This window comes from Mchenga conophoros, linkage group LG18, assembly GCF_057382185.1.
Source record: "Mchenga conophoros isolate Kocher_MC1m ecotype Shallow Benthic linkage group LG18, M_conophoros_male_GT1.1, whole genome shotgun sequence".
In the NCBI taxonomy this organism is placed as follows: Eukaryota; Metazoa; Chordata; class Actinopteri; order Cichliformes; family Cichlidae; genus Mchenga; species Mchenga conophoros.
Window position 1 is genome coordinate 1,467,080 of NC_140543.1, and position 27,363 is coordinate 1,494,442.

The 27,363-nt window shown below is 41.9% G+C and overlaps 1 protein-coding gene and 1 pseudogene across 2 annotated transcripts in view; one reads left to right on the top strand and one right to left on the bottom strand.

Moving 5' to 3' along the window:
• The window catches only part of trdc (T-cell receptor delta constant), a 53,079-nt gene that overhangs the window by 16,416 nt on the left and 9,300 nt on the right, over positions 1–27,363 (top strand). The gene's annotated exons all lie outside the window — the stretch shown is intronic.
• On the bottom strand, positions 1,794–13,000 carry LOC146552817 (uncharacterized; annotated as a pseudogene). The gene is made up of 5 exons (XR_014889404.1): positions 12,905–13,000; positions 12,479–12,657; positions 7,664–8,088; positions 5,468–5,653; positions 1,794–3,632 (listed from the first exon to the last, which is right to left on the bottom strand). The product of XR_014889404.1 is annotated as an uncharacterized LOC146552817 (transcript).

The following is a 27,363-nucleotide window of genomic DNA, read 5'->3' on the forward strand; positions in this document are numbered from 1 at the left end:
GAAAGGAGACGCTACTGGTAGACTGCAGCGAGAACTGCCAGCATCTGAGCCAGACTCTGTCTGTCTCATCATGGTCACCTAAATGCACAGTAATGGCAGGTTTTGTAATAAGGCAGATCGCGCTAACATAATATGCACTGTTAGTTGATTATTTACCTGCCGCATTAACGGGAGAGGACGTGCAAACGTTACCGCTGCTGCTGGGTTGAGATTCACGAGTCCGGAGCGGAATTAAAAACACGACATTCATTTAAGGTCATCGTGTGTTTTGTGAGCAAATGCTTTTGCATATTCGTAGTGTTTCCTCCCTTAAATGAAATATCTGCTTTGCAAGTATTGCAAGTTGTCCTGTTGTCATCCGTTCTCGTAAAGTGTAACCAAACTTTTGAGCGTTTGAGCCGCCGTGTTTCCTGCCAGGTAAATGACGCTCCGCAATGTGGTGACGTCATTCAGGGCGACTGGAATCGATAAGGGAATCAATTCCAAGGAATTGAAACAGTGGGAACCGGTTCTCAGCAAGAACCGGGTTTCGATACCCATCCCTACAGCTGAGTGATGGAGAACATTTGGCTCGTTGTGCACACAGTGCAAAGTGCTCCATCCTCCCTCCTCACAGTGATTCAAATGCTGCTAACAGTCTGTGAACCAGGAGGAAGAGGAAGTGAGAGAAGTGAGACTCAAAGAGGAGACAGAGGGCGACATCATCCAGTAGGCGGGGCTCTCCTTCTGCACTGTGTTCAACCATTGTGTCAATAATAAGTGCTGCTGTGAAGAGAACAATTCTCAGACTGAATGTTGAACATCAGCTAGTTTCTCCTGTTGATTTAAACCTTGTTGTACAGATGGAACATTGGCTGTGGATTATTCTTGCTGCTCTTTTCTTTGGTGAGATACAAACATCAACATGTTTCCTCTGCTTAAATAAATGTGTGAGTCTGATTAATGGTGACTTTTTGAGGGCGATCGTGGTTCAAGAGTTGGGAGTTTGCCTTGTAATCGGAAGGTTGCCGGTTCGAGCCCCGGCTTGGACAGTCTCAGTCGTTGTGTCCTTGGGCAAGACACTTCACCCGTTGCCTACTGGTGGTGGTCAGAGGGCCCGGTGGCACCAGTGTCCGGCAGACTCGCCTCTGTCAGTGCGCCCCAGGGTGGCTGTGGCTACAATGTAGCTGCCATCACCAGTGGAATGGGTGGATATGTAAAGGCCTTTGGGGTCCTTAGGGACTAGTAAAGTGCTATACAAATACAGGCCATTTACCATTTTAACCATGTTTATTGATCCATCTCTTCCTCTGCATGTTCTGTTCTTCCTCAGAGTGTAAAGGAGAAGACAAAGTAATCCAGGAACAAGGAGATGTCATTGCTGCTGAAGGAGACACAGTTACACTTTACTGCAAATATGAAACAACTTCTACATACGCATATTTGTTCTGGTACAAACAGGACGTGAACGACTATCTGAAATATGTTTTACGGCGAGATGCTTCTGGAACTGAAAACGCTCAAGAGTTCCCAAAACACAGATTTGATGCTGAACTCAACAAGACATCAGTTCCTCTGAAGATCCAGAAGCTTCAGCTGTCTGACTCTGCTGTGTACTACTGTGCTCTGCGGCCCACAGTGACAGGAAACAGCAAAACTCTGTACAAAAACCTTTGGAGCAAAGACAACAGAATACTCCACAACATCCACTAGAGGGAGCCACACACTGTTAAACCTCTGATTCTTGTGTCATTGGACTGATGACAAAGACAACAGAGAAATGAAGCAGTAAAGATCAGAGACAGAGACAGAGCTGCTGTGGAAGGAAACTTTATTTATAAAGATCCTTTCACATCGACACGTCAAACAGCTCGTACAGTTTGTTAGTGTCAGCTCTAAAGACGGAAACGTTTAAAAAGATGTGAACTGAAAACAAAGCATGCTTGAAACACAAAGTTCAACATCTGACTTCAATCCAAAAATCACTGAGGACACAAACCAAACATCTTCCACTAAACGTTCAGGTGCAAACAGAGTGATGGAGGTAAAAAAGAAAACCTCGATGCAGGCGGAAGATCAGAGCTGCATCTTTGTCATATTTACACTGTTGCCTCTGATTCTACTGAAGCAGAGACGTCATCGAACATGTTTTCTTCCAGAGTCTCAAAGAAATCCTACAAAACAGCTTTTATAGAAAACAGAACCCAGGAACTGATTTCCACTGATCAGACTTTTTATATCACTGCCAGATTGATACCCAGTAAAACACGTGATCTATGGCTGCAGTCCTGTTTAGCTCTGGTGCTTCTGCCAGTGATCCGTCTAGTTGCTGGTACACAGAGAACCAGACCCAGTTGACTATAGTACTTATGAGCAAAGCAGCGGTTCAGCCTGCAGTTCAGAAACTGCCTTTTTAGACACAAATTGTTGACCGGTGAAATAAGAGGATTCATAGTGTGATGAGTAACAGAGCTGCTAGCCAAGTGAGAGGTTGCTGTTTCAGTTCAGCTGGAGACACAAACCCAGGAAGTGCAAACATGAGCAGCAGCTGGAAGCAGCCATCTCATCCTGTGAAGTTACGCTACAAAGATGCAGACTCTCCAATGGACACTGGAAACATCACGTGTTACAAGGGTAAGGCTTACTATCAGAGTGGTTTCTCATGTGTACAGTCAAATGATACTGAGAGCGAAAATCTTTCCCACACATTTTGCAGGGATACGGCTTCTCACCAGTGTGGATCCTGGTGTGGGAGGACAGCCTGCTGCTCTGACTGAAACTCTTCCCACACGTTTTACAGAAATATGGTTTCTCCCCTGTGTGACTTCTCATGTGGGCCCACAAACTGCTATTCTGACTGAAATGTTTCCCACACGTGTTACACAGATACGGCTTCTCCCCTGTGTGGACCACCTTATGCTGCTTAACCGACGACGGGTCACTAAATCCCTTCCCACAGGTTTTACAAAGGTACGGCTTCTCACCAGTGTGGATCCTGGTGTGGATGGACAACCTGCTGCTCTGACTGAAACGTTTCCCACACGTGTTACACAGATACGGCTTCTCCCCCGTGTGGGTTCTCATGTGGCTCAACAAACTACCACTTTGAGTAAAACCTTTCCCACACGTGGTGCAAGAATACGGCTTCTCCCCTGTGTGGATTCTCTGATGGATCCTCATTTGGTACCCTTTCTTAAAGGCTTTTCCACAAACATCACATGATACATACTTGTTACCTGTGCCAGTGTTACACTGACTCATTGGCAGTGTAGGGTTCTCTGCATTTTCACTGTGATTTCTCTTCTTTGGCTTCACCTCTGCATTCTCAGTTACTCCTAAATCTCTATATTTACTTCCTTCATGATCCTCTGACTCAGCCACAGGAAAGCTGGGAGAGAGGAGCTGCTGCCCGAGGAGTTCTGATTCACTGTCGTCACTTTCCTCATACATACAAGGCACCGTAAAGCTATGAATCTCCTCCTTCAGTCCCAGCTGCTCTCCCTCCTGACTGCTGCACAGTTCCTCCTGTTCCTCTTTAATCTGTGGAGGTTCTGGTTCCTCCTGGTCCACACTGGAGCTCCTCTCCTGGTTCCAGAGCTGCTGCTCAGGGAGAACCTCCTCCTCCTCCTTACAGACAGGCTGCTGTGGGACGTCTGGAGAGACAGAAAATTAAAATTGATGTGATGAAAAAGAGAAAACTGAGTAAATATTCACTGCAGCCATAAGTATGTATAAGAGCAAAAACTAGAATAAAATGAAGCACTTTTCTGTTAAAGAGTGTAATGGGAAAATTCTAGTTTTCACATTTCCACATTTAGATTAGATGAACTGTATGTATGTGTCAGTGTGACCTGGTGAAAACTGTTTAGCTTTGCTTAACGATGTTTCACTAAGTTATCTGCTAACTGTTCGAGTGTACAAGGACAAACCCCCCAAGAAGACCAGTGCCAGGAGCTTCCTGGGAAAAGATAGTGGGAGTTGCTCTCTGCCCAGCAACAGGCTGTGTGACAAAAACCTGTTGTAACTGAAAGATACTGAGAGTTGTGTGTGAGGGTATAAAAGGACAAGAGCTCCCATGACTGTGAACTTTGATATTTGATGTGTGTTGGCTCTCCTGCATGCAGTAAGTAAAATAGCTTGACCACAGCTGACGGTGTTGCAGATTTCATTAACAGAAAATTCCACGACAGATAACCTGCATCACTTGTGCAAGCTCCCACACCCTCCACGCATCACACACAGGTCACTGCTGTATGAGAAGATGATGCTACACTACATGCAACTGTCATACTCCAAACCTTTAATCACAGAGCCTGAATGATTCTGGGTTCAATATGGAAACAAAGGTCAGTGATCTGTGCAGAAATGATGAATCGATGTTTTACTCCGAGTGTCTGACGCCCTGCAGAAAATGATGAATTCACAAAAAGTAAATATGAGTGAAAATTCATCTGAAGCCGTGGAAGCTAAACGAGATGTCAAACCGTTCCCCAGCATGAAACGTTACAGCAGTACGAGGCCTGGATTCACTTTACAGATTAGGGCAGCAGAGCAGACAGGAAAAGGGGGAGGGAGCGGGAGCACCCCAGACAGCAAACGGCCCAGGGTGGAGTCCAACCTGTCCTCCTGCAGGAGCACCTCTGAATCCTCACTTTGTCCTGTGGAAACACCCACAGAGGGGATACGAGGGCCACAGAAGGCAAATCCAGGCCAGAGTGCAGCCGTCTCCAACAGCTTCATTTTATAACACGAGCTGTGCGTTTTGGCAAGCCCGACTACATCCTGCTGGTATCGCTCGTCCACCAGAGAAGTGGCTTTCCTCACCTCTGTGGCCAGACTGGTCAGAGAGGAAACTGCTCGAGGCACAAAGAACTGAACCCCTAAAGACCCTCGCGCAGCTTTTTATGGGCTGTGGCCCCCAGACACTCACTCCAGGCCCGGCTCCAGGATAGGGCCTGGTACAGCTACACAAACCCCTCCAGCACCACAAACAGCTGCTGATTCACACACAGACAGAACAGGTGTGTTTAGATGAAGATAAAGTGGAACTGGTTTCAAACAGTCCTCAGCACAGCAGCAGATCACAGCGCTGAGGACGAGCAACAGCCTGCAGATCAGTCACATTAGATATTTTATTATTGCACAGCGACTTCATGTTTCCAACATTTGTTTGCAACTTTCACAAGTGCAACAGGAAACATACATTTATATAAACGTTATATTTATATGTATAAAGTCCATCTGGAATAAATAATGTGCTCTGAAGCTCGACTTTTGATGTTTTCCAACTTTGACAGCAAACATAAAGGAACTGATTGAGTGATCCAGGTCAGAGAAAAGCTCAAATCCACCAGCTGCTGTTTGCATGGAGCGCAGCGCAGTCCTGTCCTCTGTTTGCTCTTTGTTAGCTCACATCTCCAAAAAGTCCTCACAATCAGAAACGTCCCGCAGAGCTGTGATCAGGATCCTCCCTCAGAGGGACACTCACCTGTCCTGTGCAGCTTGATTTGGGGTTTCCAGGTGATATCCAGCAGTCTGCGCTGACGGTCGATCTCTTCCTCGTACTGGACGATCGTTTTTTCAAACTCCAAGAATATTTGTTCAGCAGCAGCAGTTAGTCGCTCGTTGATGAACTCTCTCAGATACTGAACTGAAGGCATCGTTGCTGCCGCAGCTCACACACTCAGCTCACACACTCAGCTCACACACTCAGCTCACACACTCAGCTCACACAACAACACAAAGCCTCCAAAAGTTCACGCTGGAACAACCATACTGCCGCCTTTTCATTGTTTACTTCCACCGGATGTCCCGCTCTGAAGTTCCGGCAGGAGGAGGATGTTCAAATACTTTGTTCCGCTTGGAATAAACGTCCTTCTTTCTTCCTAAAAAACCTATTTAAATGTACCAAACAGAGCCATAAATACATAAACAGCGTGTTACTGCCACAGCTCACACACTCGGCTCACACACAGCACAACACACTTCTGGTTCAGTCCAAGTATTTCGCCGGTGCTTCCACCGGATATGACGCGGCGCTGCCCTCCGGAGACCGTTAACTGCGTCGACCTCTGAGCAGAAAATGAAAGATGAGATAAAAACAAAGAACAGACCAGTAAGAAACAATGATGACTGCTAAAAACAAGCGCGTCCATGCTCACAGGTGTACACACGGGTGATCACACCCACAAACTACACCCTTTTTGGCTCCTACCTCAAAGCACACTGTGTTCTGTTGATCTTATGTGCTGCACAATAATGTGTAATATTTAGTATTTACTGTCATATTCCCATATATCATTGTGATGTTGTTTATTCTATTACTCTTGTTCTCTTCTGCTTGCTTTCTTTTTTCTTTCTCAGCAGGTGATCCAGGTGATTGATATATGCATTTTTTCTTTTTCTCTGCCCGTTCTGTTGGTTTTTGTCTTTTGCCCTTCTCCCCCGTCCCTCTTCTCAGCTGTTTCTCTTTCCCTCTTTCTTTCTCCCCTTCTTTCCCCCAGTCAAGTCTGTCCCGTATTCAGTAAGTGAAAATAAAATAAACAATAAAAGGTGAATCAAATGGACCATTACGGCAAGGCTGGGATGGTCAGTTTGGTAAAGTAAATCCGTTGGGCATCTTTCTTTGCCTTTAGACAACAATTCTGATGCAAAAGAGCCAAACGGGACAGGCCAAAAAAAAGAAAAAAAAGAAACAATGATGACGTCAGAGGGCGAGACAGCTGGAGAGGTTTTTTTTTAACTTATTTTCAAAATAAAGGTTTAAATATTCAAGACCTTAGTGAAGCTGTAAAGAGAATATAAATCCACGTTCATGTTCACTGTAAGAGAGGCCATTATGAACAAAGCAGTGACACCAGACCCACGCAGGAAACAGTTTAATATACACATACACTACAAACATCTGGGCTGCATCACTGGAGACAGCTGCTGAACTGGTTTCTTTCAGTCTGGGAGGAAAACAGCTGGAGGTGAGAGAGGGAGGGTGACCTACTTCCCCTCTGCTGCATCAGCACTCAGGCAGGAGGGATCTACTCTTTGAGAGTGCTACGAGCTGACTGTTCCAATATCAGAATGCTTTTTGTTTATTTATACCGGTGCTTTACACAGTTTCATTTACATGATGATTTCTCTAATGGTCAGAACAATTACCACCACTGTGTAGATAAGGACCTCTCCCCCACCTTCCATCCACCAAATTACAAGTTTTTGTGAAATAATTTGTGCAAAGTAAAGCAAGCATCCAAAATAAAACCAGGACGTTAAAACTCTTAACAGCACCTGGGACGTCCTGAAACAGCTCAGTTAGAAGGCAGCTGTAGTTTTAGGTTTAGTCACATTAAAAGACAAATATCATCTGATTTGGTTTATTACACAATTTGAAGCATAAAAGAAATAAAAAGGATGCAAAGACAGATAAAATCAGACTGTAGTCGTGTGACTGCTGAACGCGCAGCTTTTCCTGTTTCACTGCTTTAAATGAAGCCTTTACTCCGTTTCACAGAATAGCGCTCCCATCACTTAACTGTTCTTGAGTTTGAGAGTTTCTGCTGTACGAGCATCTTGTGCTAGGACAGACAGAAAGTTGCCATGGAAACAGTCCACCTTTCACATGGATTTCTCCTTTTTCCGTGTTTCACATGAATCCGGCTTCTCGCCTGTGTGGGCTCTCACGTGGACGCTCAGGTGAGAGCGAGACAAAATTCACCTGTGTGGATTCTGTCCTTCCCACAACCATCACAGTTTACAGGCTTTTCACCCGTGTCAGAGTTACACCGACTCTCTGATGGGGGGGAACCTCCTGCTGTCACTTCTGTTTCTAATTTTCCCGAGTCTGCACTCCTGCCTCCTTCCAGATGCTGACTCTCAGCTTCAGCAGAGCTGTGACAGAGGAGCTGCTCCTCGTCTCCTCCTGGTTCACTGTGCTCTCCTTCCTCAGCAGCAGTCACCATGAAGGTGTCCGTCTCCTCCTTCAGTCCCAGCTGCTCTCCCTCCTGACTGCTGCACAGTTCCTCCTCTTCCTCTTTAATCTGTGGAGCTTCTGATTCCTCCTGGTCCACACTGGAGCTCCTCTCCTGGTTAGTGAGGGCACACGCTGCTGTGGGACGTCTGGAGGAACAAAGAGAGAGGAGACAAAGGTTACTTATGTAAGCAAAAAATAGATCCAAAAACTCAGAGCAGAGTCCAGTTCTGACACTCAGCCAGTGTGTGTGATTCAGCAGGCTCTCGGTGTTGGGTTAAAGGGTCACTCTTATATATTTACAGTTAAAACCATTATCAGCATTATGAGTTTATAAGCACATTTAAAAACAACACAGGTTGAACAAAGTGCTGCACAAACTAAAGCGAACACACACAAAGAGAACAAAACAGAGTCCCAGTTAGAAGCTGCTGAGTAAAGATGTGTTTCAGACAGAGTTTAAAAATGTGGAGTGTTGGAGAGACGCTAACTGAAGAGGCAGACTGTTCCAAAGTTTAGGCACAGCAATCGTAAAGTCTCGTCTCCTCTGAGGTTCAGGCTGCTGCTAGGAACAATCAGAAGCAACTTATCAGCGGACCTGAGAGTTCTGTTTGGAGTATTTTCAGTTAGAAGATCAGAGAGGGACAAGGAGGCCAATCCATTTAAAAACAAGCAATAAAATCTTAAAATCAATTCTACAACTACAGGAAGCCAGCGTAAACGAGCCAAGACTGGGAAATATGGTCGTTGTTGAGTCTGTGTTTCCACAGGCCCCGCTAGTTTAGAGACTTATTCCTCATGAAGAACAAATCAAAACAGAACATCTTCAACTGGTCTTTAACTCGCTAACGAGGGAAGCCTTGGTCAGAACCAGGCGGTGGAGCATAATGCTCATCACCTGTCTCTAGCCCAAATCCTTCAAAGAGCAGCTCTCCTCGCAGCTATTTATTGACATGACAGTTACAATACACAATAGTTTACACAAGATCCTCTGTTATGGATTCAAATATTGGGGATGGAGACAGGAGGAAAAACCACAATAACAACACTGGTCCGGTCAGGTTCAGTCAAACAATGATTTTAATGATCACACGCGTGGGAGATGGACACCGTATGCAGACAGCCTCAGATCTCAAAATGGTGGAGCATTGCTCAAACTCTTATAGTCTCTAGTGGCCTCCACCTAATCATAAAAGCCTAAACATTCACATTCCTTCTCTCACGGCGCCTAAGCTACGACCTTGGCTCCCTCTTTATCTGCTCCTGCTGAGATGGAGCAGGAAGCTCCAGCATGTTCTGTTCTCTGCTAATCAGACAAATAAGGCGATGACTTTCTGCGAACAGTATTTCTTATAACTTAGCAGTATAATGCATCATAAAACAACATCATTCATTCACAATAAATCAGCAGTCTAATGTAATGCAAATCAGTCTAACAAATGCAATAGTTATCAGCTTCTTCTAATTCAGGAGAATAATGCAAACTAAAACTACATAATAATTCACAATCTTTAATTAGGGGTCTAACATGGCATAAAATACTATTATAATCCCACACCTCCCACCCTAAAACCCCCAAATGGATCTAGGACAAGGCACTATGTGTGTGTCCTTCTGATCACCAAAAGGATCATAAAAGCAGGACGCTTACAACACAAGAAAAAGATCTTTCAGATAGAATGTATCTGCAATAAAACCTCCCCCAGCACCGAGTGGCTGGAGAGGTGGTCAGAGACAAAGGAATGTCTTTGATCTTATAGTTTGAACTTAGACAAATTTAAGAAACACAATGACAACATTCAACAATTTGACGTAACAGTCGTGTTTACGAGTGCCTGTGAGGAGTCGAGCTGCAGCATCCTGAACTAGCTGCAGATGAGACAGCAGAGCTGATACCAGAATAAAGACTGTTGCAGCCGTCAAGCCTGGATGAAATGCATGCGTGGATCACTTTCTCAAAGTCAGCTGATGACATGATGTTCATAATTTTTCCAAAGGCCCTGAGCTGGAAGGAGCTGGCTCTTACAACAGAATTTATTTGTTTGTCAAATGAAAAACTGCCATCAAAGAGAGTTCTGGACTTTTCCAGAGCGCCAAGGTCAACCTTAAGAGAAGAACGAGGGTCAGAAGGTCTAAATAGTACGATCTCAGTATTTTGACCGTTTACATTCAAAATATGTAATGCCAACTATGATTTCATGTCATCAAGGCAGTCCAGCAATTTTTAAAGAGTCTGTAGATTTTTAAAAAAAAGGAAAGTAGATTTGAGATTCATCGGCGTAACAGTGAAACGACAGTCAGTCAGTCGGTGCTCTGTCTTTGTGTCGTCACAGTTCACGGTGCTAATGTGGGCTACACGTCTGTGCTTCATGCCTCAGATGGAACTATCACAGTGTAAGAGAGAGATTCTCCGTGCAGTAAATGTAACACATGACTGGGTCCATGACACAACTGTGTTACAGAAGTCGAATGTTAACTTTAACTGGAAACCAGCCTGGAGACCTGAGACCTGCTGTCAGTCTGCTACAAACAGAGTGAACTGAAGACGCTGAGTCACATCAAACATCAGAACGAAGTCAGAGAAACCACATCACTGACTCGTGTGTACAACTCACACTGACACACACTTCAATGCTACAAACACTTTAGAATCAAAGAAATCACATGAAAGTCATCGATGTTGGTGGCAACATGACGGCTGTGTGGTCTGGACTGAGCTCGATAAAAGAAAACTATGAGTATGTAAAACATTTATATTCTACACTAGGGCTGGGCCATATTATACCGTTCACGGTAATACCGGTATAATGTTAGGCAACGATAGGAAAATGAAATATCGCGATAGAATATGAGTAAAACGCGCATGCGCAGTGCCTTTGTTTTCATACGCACATGGCCGATTGTTGAGTGAAACAGATGAACCAGAATTGGTTTGTAAAAATGGTGCAACTTGGTGTTTGTCCGTCAGATACACGACAAAGCACATTTTTTTGCAGAACATGCAAGCGGCCGTCGTTATTGTCGTATTTGTCGGACTAAGATGCTCTTAAATCTGGGAGTAATCTGGGTCCTAAACTCCGTATGCTTCAGGTCAAACAACACTGCAGCATCACTTAGAGTTAAAAACTGTCTAAATTCTTTCATCTTTAATAAAACGATCAGCATTGCTGCTTTACCAGGTGTAACTATGACGTTTAACTTCCAGGCATCCATGAAAACAAAATTTATTACATTTAACGGAGTTAGAAGTTAGCAGGAAGCTAGCGGAAGTTAGCTCGCTAGTTTCGCTAGTTACCTAAGCATGATATTGCATGTTCTGACGGAGAGATTTCTGAAAAAATTCAAACATACAGCTCTGCTATCACTTCCAACATAAATGAAGACAGGAAACTAAACAGCAGTGACGTTTGTAGGGTTACTGAAGTTGGGCTAGCTGGTATATAATGATGTGCTACGTGATCGCTAGCGACACAGCTATGTTAGCATAATATAAACAGTGAAGCTGGAGGACGAACACTAACACTTTTCCACTTATAAAAGTTAACGTGAAGGTTCTTCATGGTTAGAGACAAATGCAATCGCACGGCAGGATGCTGTAAACGGACCAAACTTCAGTCAGGAGAACAACTGAGATAATCCATCCACAATACCAGGTTAGTCATTAATATACTGCAACAACATGGGAATAGAGCAGCTGCTAGAGAATTCAACATTAATGAAACAATGGTACAGAAGTGGAGGAAGCAAGAAGAATGAGTTTAATAAAGTTTGATTTATCTGACTGCTTTGTTTCGCTTAATGTGCCTTATAATCCCGTGCACCTTATGGTCCGAAAAATACGTACTGCACACTGCAGTTTAATGCTGCAAAGCACCTCTTTTTAACTTCAGTGGATATTATACATGGTTATGCTCAGGATACGTCAGCCCATTTCTACTGGAAATGCCTTTTGGTTTAACTTTCAGCAAGAAATTTGCATTTGCACTGTTACATTTTTATAAAGCTTTAATGTACATAAAAACCAGCTTCTTGTTTAAGTGAAAATAAATGGAAGGTTGTCTTTTTGCGCTAGTAATGTTGTGGAGTTGTATTTTGTCTCGCATCAATTATATTGTCAGTTATATCGTTATCGCAAATTTTCAAATATATATCGTGATAAATATTTTTGGCCATATCGCCCTGCTCTAGTCTACACTTTAATAAATAATATATATGTATTTATAGTTACAAAGTGAGCTTTGTTTTAATGACACTGGCAAAAGCGCTCGTCCAGGATTCTGAATGTTTCACAGTGAGCGAGGAGGCTGTCACACTGGACCTGCTGCAGCCCCTCAGCTCATCCTGAAACATGATGTTTTAGCTCCTTTATCCTTTAATCCAACTTCACTGTGATTGGCCACCTTTTGAAAACAGCAGGTCTGAAGCGCAGGTGGGGCTGCTGTGCACTTTAGACGACCCTATCAGGGCTATCTGCTCGCTCTGATCATGCTGTTCTGATCTGTTCATGCGGAGTTCATTCAAACCAGCAGAGAATCACACACTGCTGCTGCATGCTGGGCGATACCTGTGTGTTCATCGTTGGTGCTGCACTCAAACTCCATGAAGGTATCTGTCTCCTCCGTCAGTCCCAGCTGCTCTCCCTGCTGACTGCTGCACAGTTCCTCCTGTTCCTCTTTAATCTGTGGAGCTTCTGGTTCCTCCTCCTCCGCACAGACACGCTGCTGACAGAAGTACTTATTTTTATTCGAAATAAGTACCACGTGGAACCTTCAGAGGCTCACACACCCTCCGTGCCTTTAAATAAATGTGTGTGTTGAGCAGCTGCTCAGTCTGATTGTAGAGCAGCGTCCACAGAAATGTGCGCTGTTAGCTTACCGATGAACTGTGCGATCACTGCGGAACGTTTCTGTTATTATAGACATTTATGTGAATTTACCTTCAGCTGTGCTGTAAGCTCAGACCTGCTCTGTGAGGCTCCTCATCACCAGAGTCTTCCTCAGACTCCATCATCTCCTCCTCTTCCTCGCTGATAAACTCTCTGAGACGCTGAACAGCAGACATGTTACTCCAACAGCTAGCTGCTAGCAGGAGGAAAGCTAACGGTACTTCTGCTTTTTCTTTGTTTACTTCCGCCCGGTGTCACAGTGAAGTTCCGGCGAAGTAGAACCGTTAACATGAATTTCCGCTGGAAACATTTCCAGGTCGGACTGAATATTTACTCCTGAATCATAAACATGATCATCAATCATCAATGTTCACTTCACTGAGTAAGACACACATTCACACAGTATTTTAAAGTGAAAACAAATTGCAACGATTTAATCTTAATAACTCCAGAACACAGAAAACACTCAATGCTTGACAATAGCCCAACGCCCAGTGGCAGGTTCATGCCACAGCAGCCAGAAAGCATGAATCCAGCTGTGCCAGTCAGTCTTTATTTACTAAGTACAAGACGAAATCCAAAAGTATGAAACACAAAGGAAAAAAAACACTGGAGGTTTCTGAGTTTGTGCTGAAAGCTGTAACATGTGTTGAGGTTTGGTTTTGGTGTTTGTAACATGCAGAGATATGAGAGGAGGAAGAGGCTGAAGGAGGAGCAACACTGTCACAGAGCAGAAAAGGACTCCCACTGTCAGATACATTCAATATGTGAAGCATACAGAACAGATAGTGTGTGGAAGATGCTGTCACTGCATTACTGGCTCATGTTTCCTTTGTTTGTGATCACACTAACAGGTCGGTTAAAGCAGGAAGAAGAAATGTCTTTAAAGGATCTGTTTGCTAGAAATCACTGGAACAGGCGCTCACAGTTTAACATCGTCTTTAACAACATTTATCTCTTCCTTTAGGTGTCAGCTGTGATCAACTCACTGCAGTCAAGGATGAAGAGTCCACTGTAGAAGGAAACACTCTCACTCTGTCCTACACTTATTCCCAAGATGCAGATCTCAATGATAATTTCTTCTGGTATCGACAATATCCAGGGAAACCGCCAGAGTTCCTGATCCACATATCAGGGATGAATATTTCAAGAAAGTCAGAGTTTCTAAAATCAGCTGCAAGATTCTCCACAAAACTGTCTGGAAAAAAGCGTCTGGACCTTCAGATCTCCTCTGCTGCAGTGTCTGACTCTGCTGTGTACTACTGTGCTGTGAGGCCCACAGTGACAGGAAACAGCAAAACTCTGTACAAAAACCTTTGGAGCAAAGACAACAGAATACTCCACAACATCCACTAGAGGGAGCCACACACTGTTAAACTGCTCTGGATTGTGAGGAAACATAAGAGTCTTTGTAGTTTGAATGAAATTGAAAAATGTTTGAAGGATAAAACAACAGTAAGTCTTTAACATAATCAGTTCTTGTGGCCTCAGCAACAATGTTCTCACCTCGTCCTCTGGTATAATGCATGAACATCAGCCTCTGGTTTAATGTCAGGAGCAGCAGCACCGACACTGCAAAGCAGAGCCCTGAAGGAGCGAAGCAGCAGAGTCCTTACAAACCCACAGTAACACCCACACACACAGACAGCGACTCAGTTTGCACCTCATTTCTGTCACACTGAAGCCCTGCAGACACCTGAAGGCAGCAGGACACATGTTGATGAATGTGTGGACAGAGCGCTCTGACATGACGCATGAACCCCTCTGTGGTTCGCCTCATTAAACCCCTGCAGATGACGCCAGGCTGCTTCAAAGCCCGTCTGCACAAAGAGCAGCAGCTCATCTGTACACAAAGCAAACACACCTGCTGAAGCTCACAGTCTCAGTTATTCTATTTATTTTAATATTTTCTTTAGTCCGTGCTGCACTGCTACACCTGATGTGGGTTCCCCACCTGTAGAGCTGCCAACTGTCCCGTTTAGTGACCTGCAACGTCACATACAGTGCATATTTACACTGTGGTCCTGGGTTGCTGTCTCAGTGTTTTGAGTTTATTGTTATTATTTTCTAGTTTCTTCTGTTTCGAATTAGTTCTTAGGGTTTGAGTCTTTAGTGTTTCTGTCGTCCCTACCTGTGTCCTCTCCGGTGTCCTGTTCGTGTCTCTGAGATTATGTTTGTAAAACAGTCTGTGCATTTCCTGTTTTGCTTTGTTCAGCTGTGCTCCCCTCCTGTGTGTCACTCCCTCATTGCCTTGTGTGTATTTATAGTGTGTCTGCCTCTGTTTGTCGTCGCTCCGTCTGTGTGTTTGGTCCTCGCATCTCTCTGCTCTCCTTTCCCTGCATGGCTTCATGTTTTCAGCTTTGTTTATTAGTGTTCCCAGTTTAGGCTTTAGTTGCTCCCTGCTCCTTATTTCCTGTTTTTGTACTTTACTTTCATTACAAATAAACACTCACTCGCACCCCAGCCAGTGCCTGCATTGTGGATCCTTTTCTCATTACACCACACGACTGCAGCCCCAGCTGTGACAAACACTAAGCTCAGCTGGTTGCGTGTTGTGCGTCTGTCCCTTATTTATAAGGGGAGGTTGTGGCTCACGTGGTAGAGCAGATCAGCTACTAGTTCGATATCCTTGGGCAAGATACTAACCCCAAATTGCCCTCCCATGCATCCATTGGAGTGTCAGTGTTTATTAGTTTGCACTTGAGTTTAGAAGTGCTTGTATGAGTGGGTGTGAATGAGGTGTGTTGTTTGAGAAAAGCGCTGTATAAGAATCAGTCCATATTTGATGGTTAACCCACCTGCCAAATCTCACTTTATCCCCAGGATAGAATCAGCCACATGTGGCAGCTGGTTTATTAACTCTGAGTCCTGGTGCTGCTCCAGTCGACTGCTTTAACTTTTATGGTTTACTTTTGTTCTTTTCACTTATTGTTTCACTGCAGCTCCTCTGTTCTTTCTTTGCTCTGTGTTAAAGAAAAATACAGCTTCATAAATCCAAATCATTTAAACCGTGATCAAAGCTTTTCAAGTCTCACTTTAAGCATGAGAAGCATTAAGCAGCTCAGTGATGGAGAACATTTGGCTCGTTGTGCACACAGTGCAAAGTGCTCCATCCTCCCTCCTCACAGTGATTCAAATGCTGCTAACAGTCTGTGAACCAGGAGGAAGAGGAAGTGAGAGAAGTGAGACTCAAAGAGGAGACAGAGGGCGACATCATCCAGTAGGCGGGGCTCTCCTTCTGCACTGTGTTCAACCATTGTGTCAATAATAAGTGCTGCTGTGAAGAGAACAATTCTCAGACTGAATGTTGAACATCAGCTAGTTTCTCCTGTTGATTTAAACCTTGTTGTACAGATGGAACATTGGCTGTGGATTATTCTTGCTGCTCTTTTCTTTGGTGAGATACAAACATCAACATGTTTCCTCTGCTTAAATAAATGTGTGAGTCTGATTAATGGTGAGTTTTTAATCATGTTTGTTGATCCATCTCTTCCTCTGCATGTTCTGTTCTTCCTCAGAGTGTAAAGGAGAAGACAAAGTGATCCAGGAACAAGGAGATGTCATTGCTGCTGAAGGAGACACAGTTACACTTGGATGTAGCTATGAAACATCTGATCCATTTCCATATTTGTTCTGGTACAAACAAGAAATAAACAACTTTCCAAAGTATGTTTTAAGACGTGACACTACAGGAACAGAAGATAATGATCAGGAGTTTCCAAAAGACAGATTTGATGCTAAAATCAACAAAGCAGAAAAGTCAGCTCCTCTGAAGATCCAGAAGCTTCAGCTGTCTGACTCTGCTGTGTACTACTGTACTGTGAGGCCCACAGTGACAGGAAACAGCAAAACTCTGTACAAAAACCTTTGGAGCAAAGACAACAGAATACTCCACAACATCCACTAGAGGGAGCCACACACTGCAGTTTGTTAGGAGACAGTGTAGATTTTTCATCACGAGATACGGCTGTGTTAAATAACACAAGGTTTACACCTGCCCACTGGTAATTTGTAGCCCGTGTGTGGAACATCCACCTCAGTGGACTCAAAATTAAAACAGTTTTATCTCGGAAACAAATGTTCAGCTGCTCCCATCACAAACCATCAGTTTAATGTGTTGCTGCTTGATCTGTGTTTCAGCAGAGGAGGAAAGAGCCTCAGATAAAATACAATTCTTCTCCTAAATGCAACTTTACATTCCAGCTGTAAATGATGGATGACTTTAAAGATCATTTTCAGTAATAATCATTCATTGTGCCAGCTCACATTGTGGTACTTTATGGTGGGTTTTATGAGTTGGTGTGGAGAAGCTGCTCTCACCTGCTCCCTGATTGAGAAGTGATCCCACAGTCGTTCCACGTGTCTGAGGTTTCATGCCTTTCCTCAGACTGTGGACCTTTTGCTTGTTAGCTAATGTGTAATACATGAAAGTTCACTTTCATCTCCGGCACCTGACATCCAGAGACCTACCAAAAGTTTGATCTTTGCTATGACAGTGGAAGTTATTGTTCTAAAAACCGTTGCAGAGACGTTGGAGAAAAGCTTTCCTGCACGTCTGTACTGTTTCGTTCATTTAAAGTGAGTCCAAACCTGTTAAACCTGCTTTCAGAAACCGCAGCTGCTGTGTCGTCACTCAACTGCCACTAGAGGTCACTGTGTATCTGAAGTTTGACTAACTTGCTCCCGGAGGCTTAACTGAGGTCAGAGGTCACATTTTCATCCATCTTTGTTCAAGAGGAGTGAGGAGCTTCCAGAGGGAGGAGATCCAGCAGGGACAGTTTGGTGCAGAAGTCCAGGAGAAACAATCTGACATGATGCATGTTTGCATTTGAAAGCAGACGTCTCTGCTTGGTCCTAATGTTTGAACACTTTCAGCCATTTTGGGTTTTTTGTGTGAGATCACAGGTTTAGTGTGGAGAGTGATTTCCAACCAAGTGTTTTAACCTAATGTTAGATTGTCATTGATTATTATAGATCTAATTATTAAGTACACAAGTATGTTTTATTCACAATATAGCAGTGAGGACAGTACAAGGTACACTTCTATACATGAACATATAGTTTCACTTTCAGTAAACTATATTCAAATCATTATGGCTGTAATGTTTTCATGTTTCAGGTAAAACAGGACATAATATTTTGTCAAAGTAGATGTTTTTCTCCAAAACACAGTTTTTAAAAATTCTAATAAAAAATCTCCCTGCTCTCTGAAAGATGAATTAAGGATTAATCATCTATTTATAAGGAGATCTGCAGTTTATGATTCAGTGTCAACACTTTCTGTGAGGGAAGTTAAAATATGACTGACTATGACTGTTTTAGGACCAGATATTCATGTGTGATATTAGATATTCACTGAGGTTCAGCAAAATCACCAGAATAAGGAGCCGTGTGATGCACTTATTTAAACTCTTCACAAAAACTCATCTTCACAATTAAAGAATGTAGGTAATAGAAACAATGAGAAATAAAAACTACAATCGTCACAGTTTTCATACTCATCTTTTTTCAGAGTCACTGTGGGGCCTCACTCGTGCATAAATGATGAACATTATTCGAGTCGGACCATATTTAGGGTAAAGAAACAATAACGAGCAACTAACACGTTTCCTTGTGTTTTTGTTCTGGTTGATTTTAGACTCAAGATGCAAAGATTATGTAATGATTTTTGGTCTTATTTGGAGAATTCTTATAAGTAGTAAGAGACTCATAGTTGTCATATCCAGTTAATCCCACCAGGTGTCACCATACTAATAGTTATTAGTGAGAGGTTTGAACTAATAAGCAGAACAATACATTTCTATGTAAGTGTATATCCATTACATTTTCTTTGATCTATAAAACACACAACACTCACACACACACGTCAGTCTATTCACACCTACAGGCCAGTGGACACTCTTTCAATGATGAGGATGTAACATCCTGGACAGGGAGGAACGTCTGTTATGTGTAAACACAAATCTTGAGTTCATCCCTTGAATTAAGAACCTTTCTAGTGTTTCACTGAGTCGTGTGGCATCTTTAAGAGGTCTAACAAACAAAGAGCAATTCTCTGAAAATGGTCAGGCCCGAGGACGAGACTGAAAACAAGTGAAAAAGCTGCCGATGTCCAGGGGAAAACTTGAAATTACAACTTTCAGCTCCACTGTTCAGAGCTGTGGAAAAAAAGACTAAAACTGAAGACTAACAGTTTACTTTCACACAAAGTCTGTTGTTAAAATAAATTCAAAAGAAATTTGTGGGACATAAAACATAACATAAATTAATCACAGGAGGTCACTCACCTGATGTCCAAGTTAAGTAAGCTCATTTCTGCCACTCAGGAGCAAGACCTGGGGATACTTAAACGTCTGCACTCTTGGCAGCAACTCTTCGCTGACCTAGAGTGGGCACCCCATCCATTTACACCTGAGAACCATTGCCCTTCAGACGTCCTCCTTGTTTTGCTTTTTTGTCATGGGACATAAGGGTTGATTAGAAGCCTTTGTTCACTGCTTTGGGCACTGCTTAGCTCTAAGGAAAATAAAATATTCACTCAGTCGATGACTTTAATTTTTCTTAACTAAGTCACTAACATCAAGGATACCTATTAAACGTATCTGTGACTTTGATGAAGTTGAAGGTTGTATAAACATATAAGAAATAAATAATTACTATTTATTGCTTATACGTTTACTTCTGAAATAATTTCCACCGCAGCACGGTGGCACGGTGGTTAGCACTGTTGCCGCACAGAAGGTCATGAGTTCAATTCCACCATCAGGCCAGGGTCTTTCTGTGTGGAGTTTGCGTGTTCTCCCCGTGTTTGCGTGGGTTCCCTCCGGGTACTCCGGCTTCCTCCCACCATCCAAAGACATGCAGTTTGTGGGGATAGGTTAATTGATTAATCCAAATTACCTAACTGTGTGTTAGCCCTGTGACAGACTGGCGACCTGTCCAGGGTGTAACCTGCCTCTCCCCCTATGACAGCTGGGATAGGCTCCAGCGCCCCCCGCGACCCTGAAAAGGATAAGCGGAAGCAAATGGATGGATGGATGGATAATTTCCACCACCTGTGTAAAACATTGCTCGCCAGTGTTGCAGAGGTAAGGTTTCCCATTTGCATGAGTTCTCACATTTTGGTAGGACTTTGGGTTTAAATCATTGAGCAATAATGTGATGGTCAAACTATATTTGGTATACACAAATATATCTCCGAATCTTTAAAATCGCTTATGATTCATGTGTTCAGGACTCTTTTCTAGAGAAATCATAAGCAATGTGGAGGGGTCTCATGTCATTAAATCTTTTCTGACCAGTGTTGCAGGGTTAGGGTTTCTCTCCCCTGTGTGTCATGTAGGTGTTTAGCTCATTGCTTTGGCAATAATGTGTCTTTGATATCTTATGTGAATGCTTCACTGTTTTTATGCATTTAAACCTTTTTTCACAGGTGTTCCCAGAGTAAAGTTTCACACATGTGAGTGTTAAAATGAATAATCAAATCATCAATCAATGAAACTTTTCCAATTTTTCGCAAGAATGCTGCTTCACACTAATCTTAAATCGTTGAGATCTGATGTTTTGATGCTTTGATACATGTATATTTCTTGTCACTGGTGTGGTATGGAGTTTGCTTTTACAGATTTTCTCTGAGATCTTTCCAGGGGTATGGTTTCTTAGTTGTTCATCCATATGATAAAATCACCAGTTTTCACACATTTTTGGGCTTCGAAGAATCTTTGATGTGTGTCATTTGATGTGCATTTTTTTTTTTTTTTTTTACAGATTTTACAGATTTTATATTAGTGGAGGTTATTGTAGCTGGCCCTGAAATTCTTGGAAAGATGTTGTCTAGCCAGATTATTACTCTGGAATGAATTACCCTGGCCTCCAGTAACACTGTGAGCAATCTTGGAGTTGTTCTTGAGTAGGATATGTCCATCAATGTGCATATTAAACAAATGTGTAAGACTGCTTTCTCCGTTTGTGCAACATCTCCAAAATTAGAAATATCCTGTCCCAGAGTGACGCTGAAAAACTAGTTCATGTGTTGTGCCCTAAAACCAGGGAATTAGTGAAGGGAGATGAATGAAGACACTGACACGTAGGTCTTGTTTTCAGTCATCTGCATAAAGTATCAGTTTCAAAAGTTTGTTTGTTTGTTTGTTAATTTATTTTGATTATGTAAAAATATACAAAGTTCATTTAATTCAATTCAATTCAATTCAATTCAATAAAACTTTATTGATCCTGAAGGCTTTAGCAAAGAAAATAAGAGAAAAAATGGTATACAAACCCCCCCAATACATTTCAACATTGCTTCACTTGTTCTGATTCAGTTACATATTGAAAAAGAGTTTGAAGGACACGCATATTTAATCCCACCCCTTCACCATAAGTTATCAGTCAGTATTTCATCAGCTTCCTTACTGATATAATCTGCAGTAATATTAACAAACATATTTCTGATATAATATATACAGCACACCATAAAACTTCCTAAACAGAAATATTCGCTGAATTTCATCAATTTCCTTTCATTATAACTCATGAACATCACATCTGTTTAACTCTTTGAGCTGCTTTATGTTTGGACGTTGCTTCGGCTCCAAACTCAAACTGTTCCACAGCTTCGCTCCACTCACAGAAATAAAAAGGCTTTTTCAAAATCCCTTAAATTATAACTTCCTTCTATGCCGACACGTTTTTAGACAGTTTAATAGGATTGTGTGGTCAACACTACCAAATGCTGCACTCAGGTCTAGAAGAATTAAAACGGTACTTTTTCCAGAGTCAGCGGCTAAAAGCACATCATTGAACACCTTCAGTAGAGACTCTGCTGTGGAAGGCTCTGAAACCAGACTGATATTTATCCAGAATATTATGTGTGTCCAAGAATGAGGATAATTGGTGGAGGACAACTTTCTCGAGAACCTTAGACAAAAATGGTAGCTTAGAGATTGGTCTAAAATTGCCAAGAACTGACGGGTCCAAACCAGGTTTTTTTTTTTAGAAGCAGCTGGACAACAGCTTGTTTAAACGAATAAGGAACAGCTCCATTTGAGATGCTTTACAATAGCGCATCTCTGAGAAATGGTGTAGGTAACACATCCAAGGGGCAAGAAGTTGGTTTCATGTGCATTATTATATCAGTAAGATGGGATAATGAGACTGGTTTAAATTCGGAGAAAAAGAAAGAACATGTAGGTGTTTTCGAAGGGTCTTGGGATGGGAGTGGGATATGTGCTCTGATATTATCAATTTTTTCAGTAAAAAACTTTTGAAAATCCTCAGAAGTGTGTGAGGCAGTCTCAGATGGCTGAAGTGGTGGGATGCAGGACAGAGTTGATTGTGTTGAACAGAACTTTAGGATTACCAGAATTCTTAGTAATAACCTTGGAGAAATAAGTTGCTCTTTCTACCTTGATGGCGCGCTGATAGTTAATAAAACAATCTCTAAACACTTGGTAAGAGATGTGGAGCTTGTCTTTCTTCCATTTTCGTTCTGCTTTCCTGCATTCCTTCCTGACGGCACGAGTTGCAAATCTGTACAGCCAGTGATTACATTTTTCCTTTTTTCTTGATAGATTTCATAAATAGATAATGTACAGGGATGTTATACATTCCTGTACATTATCAATCACTGTTGTCATCTTATCCACCACATTAAATCTCAATGATTTGTCCACATACACGGCCATTCCTCCTCCACCTTTGTTTTGCAGAGTTATAAATGTGAATTCATAACCCTCCAGTTCAAAGTCTGTTCCTTTTTCCACATTAATCCAAGTTTCAGATAAGTCATTGACACTGAATGGATGTGAAAAATATTCTTTGATATGATTAAATATAGCCTATAGGCTTCTACATTTAAAGTGGATAATTACTAATCTCAGTTTTATTCCTCTGATTGTACTCTTCATTTGTAGCAGCAGTCGTCTTTGATACTTTAATTGTTGTCTGAAACTGTTTCATTTTCCAAGTCCTGTGTATTGTGATTCACGTGGGCAAATATTTTCTGTTCCATTTGATCCTATTCTGCAGCTGTCTGACTGATGTAGTTGTTTCTTCCAGATATAGCTGAGTTCTTCCTTTCATTGTGTGTCAGAAGTGAGAGTGTGGCTGTTTGTTACCTTGTTTGTAGTCCAGATCATGTTGCTCACTGATATTTTTTGAGATCCGCCATGTTTTTAATGGTCAAACATGCATCCCATGTTTTCTCTGCCTGGATAGAATCAATTTGAAGACCACAGTTACCTTTCTTTTCCGTTTTAACTGATAAGACTACTTTGGACAGTGCATTACATGAACTGTAACCTAAAATAACTACATCTCCTTAACTCACGTGCCTCCCCTCTTCTGTGGAACCAGCTTCCAGATTGGATTCAGGAGACAGACACTATCTCTACTTTTAAGATTAGGCTTCAAACTTTCCTTTTTGCTAAAGCATATAGTTAGGGCTGGACCAGGTGACCCTGAATCCTCCCTTAGTTATACTGCAATAGATGTAGGCTGCCGGGGATTCCCATGATGCACTGAGTGTTTCTTCTTCACTCACTATGTTTTTGTACACCTGTATATGTGCACATGCCTTTAAATATTTTCTCACCGGTGTTGCAGGGGTAAAGTCTCTCCGTGTGAGTCCTCATATAAAGTGTAAAATCACCACTTTGAAAAATGTCCTCCACTTTTTTGGCATGGATATTGCTTTGAATCTGTGAGTCATTTGATTGGACATTGTGTTGTTTGTATACATTTTAACTTTATTCATGTTGTTGCACAGCCAAGCCTTCCTACCTGTGATTTCCTAATATTGACAATGAACTGATTCTTTTCCCAAAAGTCTAGCAAGAATGCATCTTCTAGGCTCTTACAGCCTTCCTCAAAGGTTCAGAGGTATGGTTTCAGGGTTCAGGGATAATTCATATACTGTTTATAAATATTACAAATATATTGTTGAAAAAATAATGAAACAACAGGAAAAATAAATCAGCTCAGAAAACAAAAAGAAAAAATTAAACACAGAGCATAACTAAAAGCAAAATTTGTCATGAAACGCAGAAGGAAGAGAACCGAAACACATGAAACAGGTAAGTGCAAAAACTTTTATTTCAGCAAAGTCTAAGAAAACAATCCAAAGACAACTACATTGAGATTCTTCAAATGAAGCCAAAAAAACACACACACAGGATCAAATATGAGAAAGTCACATAGAAGGGAGACAAACAGCCACTCTGACAAGGAACAATTGGAAACTAAGACTATAAATAATACCTAATTCTGCTAGAACAGGATCTTGGATCTCCCAGATTTGGAGCAGAGCCTATGTTATGAAATCTGGCAGCTCGTGTCAGTAAAGTTAGCATCCACACTGGCTCAAATGTCTGTGTACATTTTATACAGATACACGAAACAACAACAAAAACAAAGGCGTTCACAGAGATGCATGTAGGCTTTCAGAACCATGGACAGAGCTCTTTGTGTGGCAGTGCTATTACTTGATTGTGAAATGAAATGAGAGAGCAAGAAACATATCCACACAACATTAATTCAGTTCAGTTAAATTTTATTTATATAGCACCAAATCACATTAAAACACAATAATACAGAGAAACTCAACAATTGAGCAAACACTTTGGCAACAGTGGGAAGGAAAAAGTCCCTTTAACATTAGGAGGATTTTGAGCATCACACAATGAATTAGCTGCATTTTGATGATAAAGTTATATGCATTAATTTCTACACTTTTTAGCATTTTATGGAAATATTTCTATTTTTATAAAAGAAAACATGACAGTTTAACACAATGAAAATAGTCAAAAAGCTACAAAAAGAAAACATTTGTGTTAATCTGAGTGCAAACATGTCAAATGTTTGAATTCACCTTTAAAATAACTTTTTTTGACTGATGTTCAGTTGCATCAGATAAAAATCCTCCTTTCTTCAAACAAGCCACACAGGCTGATAAGAAGAAACCTCAACCCACGTTCAGCTGCTTGTGCGACTCTCCCATAGAGAAACAGTTCAATAGTTTTTGTACGAGTGTTTTTCACCGTGTGGACGTACCACAGTGACTGAAGTCAGTGTGACACCTTTACAAAAACTCCCAACAAGCTTTTCTTTATATCTGAGCATGGTTCCTGAGATCACATGAGTTATGTGTGAAGTTTCTAACCTCAGCTTTTATGTTGTAGATATCTCCTGATGCTAAACGAGACTTTCCCTCGTTTGAGTCGTGACTTGCTGGCTGCTAATGAAACCTGCTGCTTAACTGCAAAACACTGGTGTGGTCACTCCAGTAAAAGATAAAAAACAGAGATAGTAAATGTAACTCTATGCAAAAAGGAAGAACAATATTAAAAATAAGGCCCTTATTGTGCAATATTCTACATTAAATCTTACAGATCAAATAATATTGTGCACAGTATAAACAGATTTATCGGTCTCCTGAGGTGAAACTGAGATTTAGCATAAAAAAAGAATTCAGAAGATGACAGCGATGTGATCCTGTGGATAGCAGCTGGTACTTCAGTGAAGAAGGTCAGGAGGCTCTTTGTTATTCCTATGATGCTCAGCCTGTTCAGAACACACCACTTAAATATAATTACAATAGTAATTTTGCTCAGCATGGCAGTAAAACCTCTGAAGCCCCTTTTTTAGACTGATGCTCAGCTCCATCAGATAAGAGCATCTGCTGTCTTCAAACAAGCCACAGAGAAGAAACCTCAAGCCGTGTTCAGCTGCTTCTGCACGTCTGCCATAGAGAAACAGTTCAACAGTTTTTGTACGAGTGTTTTTCACCGTGGATACGGGGCACAGTGACTGAAGTCAGCCTGACACCCTTACAAAAACCCATCCACAGCTTTTCCAGGTCTGAACGCTGCTCATGCAGAGCAGAAGAATAAAGTCCACAGGAAGGCCTCTGTTCAGTCAGCAGGTTCATACATATTTTGTTTGTTTTTAGGTTCTTTGGAGACTTTTTTAACCATCAAAATAAAAACTTAAAAAAGACTTTAAAAGAAGCTCATGGAACAGCAAGTTTCATCCTTCAAACAAACCTTACATGTTTTTTCATGTTTAAGTCTTTGCTAATATGTTTGTTGTTAGATTGTTCAGACCAGTTTCTTACTTCCACTTTTTGTTTTTAATTGTAAATGATGTCAAACAGCTTGAATCTACTGGATTCATTTTTAAACGTTTGCATTGTCTGATTTGTGGTTTGATGTATAAACTTTACCTCGAGAGGAACTTAGCACTAAGATTGACTAAATAGAGATGAAGTTCAAAAACGTCAATTTTTACTCCAAACAAAAAATGTGGAGGTGAATCCAGGGAGGTGGGGGGGGGGGGGGGGGGGGGGGGGTTCTTGCAGGTCTGAGGGAAAGAAATCCACTAGAGACTGGAGACCAGTGTTAAATCCAAAGTGCTGTAATGGTGAGTGAGAACAGAAGGTGTGTAGGGATTTACTTTGAAAGGAACAGGATGCTGGTTGGAATCCAGGTAAGTTTTAGCATTGCAGGTTTGAGCTGGCAGGTGGAGAAGTTGAGGGAGGTGACTGAGGTTGGTTTGATGTGTCACCCAAAGTATACCAGCAAAATGCACAAACGACCAAACAATAATACAGGACAATAACATCAGTTTGTATTAAATGCAGTTAAAGCTTAGTTTTGATGTATTACTATATCATGACCCCAGGGACTGGTGTCCACATTTACTTTATGTCTGTTATATTGATTGGCCTTATCAGTTCACATTTCCTTGTATTTATTTTGTGTATATTATTTATATAATGTACTAATTTTGCTCTACTTGTACAATGACAGTAAAGATATTCCCGTCTTGTATGTGTGGGTCTTAAACAGCACAGTGAGGTCCGTGTATATTTGGACACAAGATCTGTTTATTTGCATCTTCACTGAAACATATTGTAGTTATAATTACATATTGGACATGGACTTAATGTAAGTAAGTCCACTTCTCTAACTACTCCTTGACGGTCACCTCAGCAGCTCACCTTCCTGCTCCAACCGCTCCTTCCTTTGTGGTAACACAGATCAGTGGACCTCCCTGACTTCCTCTCCAGCTTTTCCTCTGAAAGGCAGAAAGTAAGCACCGTGGCTCAAGCCTTTTATTATTTCTCTGTGCAATCTTCTGGAAAAGATTATTCCTAACTGGTCTCTGCCCTCTACCCTGCACCTCCTCTGTGCGGCTCCCAGTCAGTCCTGCCAATGCAACATACAAACTTCTATTAACTTTGTTAATAAAAGACTTTTAAGCACAACCATTCCCCGTCTCCCTGTTTGGGTTTTGCTCTTGACTTGGTTTTACCACCAGTGTAGCCAGTTCATGACAGCTAAGTCTCTTTTCTGCTGCTGGAACTGCAGCTGCAAGAACACAACAAGAAATCCTGTTCAGTCGATCCATTTCACTTTGATCTCCAAACAAACTGAAGTGATTCCCGCATCTCCTCTAAGGCTGTGGGACAGTAAGCTTGAATATTGAAGGTCAGACGTGCAGGCATCGCATTAGAAACAGCAGCACTGAGAGCACACGCTCC